Here is a 1,821-nt window from a genome sequence, read left to right on the forward strand (position 1 = left end):
CAGATAATATGGAATTCGGTTAAATGGAATTAGCATTTCGACTCAACAGCTGAAATGCTAATTTGTCTTTGGTTCGCGCGATCTCTTGTTAATGCCGCACGATCATACGCAGTTCTTCGCTGCCCTACGCATCTCCAGTCCTGTAAATTACTGCTAATTTTGGCTTGTAATAATTGGAGAGATGACGCTGTTTGGGTAGATGAGCACAAAGAAACTGTTTTCGATGCGAAAAGTAGTGATAGCGACTTCTTGGTAAGTGGCACCATTTTCAGTTCTTGTTGTTTTTCCTGAAAACTTTAGTTTCCAAAAATTCCCGCACACCACGATTTTTTAGCTTTAATTTTGGAGGGAAAAAAGTTAAGTTATATTCGAGTAAATACAGTATTTATTTTTTATTTTATTATTTGTTTAAACTTTCAATTTCCTACGTATGGATCGTTAGTTAAACGTTTCATTTACGAATAAAACCCCCGAAAGAGAGCAATATAGCAAACACAAGTAGGCGCGTAACCAACCCTGGATCAAATGGAACTGATAAGAGTGTTGCCTGTGATCTCTAGAGAAACAACTAGCAAGAGGACGAAAACTCTTAAGTATGATTGTGGATTTTCATTTCATGGGCGGGAAATGAAGAGCAACGTTTTCCCAGTTTTCTTCTTTTAAAAACAGTTCATATTTTGTGTTTACCTCAACATATAAATTCAAATAAAATAGATTTATTTTTACATTAATTTATTTCTTTATTTTCATTAATTAATTGTTTAGGGTACTTGGTGTTAAGGAAATTTTTGAGAAGGGGTACGCGGATATCTGAACCTTCAGAAACACTGTTCTCGAGGGATGGGAAAGCAAGTTCATCCCTGGTGAACGCGCATACTCGGTCGATTAACAGGAAAGAAACGAGAGAGCGGATCAGCTGGTTACAGAAGCTAGGAACCGGTTACGACAAGTAGTCAAAATCTACTCGGAGGCGTAAACAAGATTTCACCGCACTTACTTCGAAAACGGGACGTGGAAAACTAAGACACTACTTACACAGATTCCGTATCCTGGAATCATCATGAATGTATTAGTTGTCCACACCTTCAACAGACTGTACTATATCAATGTCAGCTACTCGACTCCATCCGTCAACTAATGCACTGGAGACAAGTGACCAGTGCCAAAACAGACGTATCCAAAAGTATTATCCAGAATTAAATTTGCCAATAGCATCACTTTCCAGTCATTTTAGTGTAAAATAAATTACACTAGCCATTTTAGTCCAGAATAAATTGGGAGACAAAGGAAAATCTCGCATCCTGGTTTTTTCAAAACTATTTTTGGATTAATTATTCTCCCCAAAGGGAGTGAGCTGACCCTAGAGGCAGTGCTAGACCAGGGCAACTACTGGCAAAGGTGGAGCAAGTTCAAACAATTCGCCGTCTTCCAAAAATCAGTTTAATATCTTTGGGCTCGGATCGAACCCTTATCAGATTTTAAGCTGATAAGTACAGATATTATAGGAGTTCATATCTCTCATAATTGGCCAATGGAGTAAAAAGAGCTCTGAGGGTCAGCAGATAGCAAGAGATGGGAGAGAAAGATAGAGTAAGATGGTAGTAAGAAAAAGAGGCCTCAGTCGACCAGATTAACTATAACCCGAAGGTTGTGGCTAAAAAGGTCCGCAGACAACTCCTCACATTTGTTCTGAAAAAAAAACAAATAATTAGTAAACTCCGAAGAGTACGTTAAGGTGACCAGCCAAATTTACCGAGAAGTAAGACCCAAACAAAGACAGTTTGCCCAAAAATTGCCCAGAAATTAAAGGAAGATACATGG

At 38.4% G+C, this 1,821-nt stretch overlaps 1 pseudogene; it reads right to left on the reverse strand.

Annotated features, from left to right (window-relative positions):
* Window positions 1–1,344: 1,344 nt before the first annotated feature.
* LOC150093549 (U2 spliceosomal RNA) lies at window positions 1,345–1,546 on the reverse strand (annotated as a pseudogene).
* Between the last annotated feature and the right edge of the window lie 275 nt (window positions 1,547–1,821).

Source organism: Typopeltis vanoorti, chromosome 24 (genome assembly GCF_054136105.1).
Source record: "Typopeltis vanoorti isolate ZY-2024b chromosome 24, IOZ_Tvanoo_1.0, whole genome shotgun sequence".
In the NCBI taxonomy this organism is placed as follows: domain Eukaryota; kingdom Metazoa; phylum Arthropoda; class Arachnida; order Uropygi; family Thelyphonidae; genus Typopeltis; species Typopeltis vanoorti.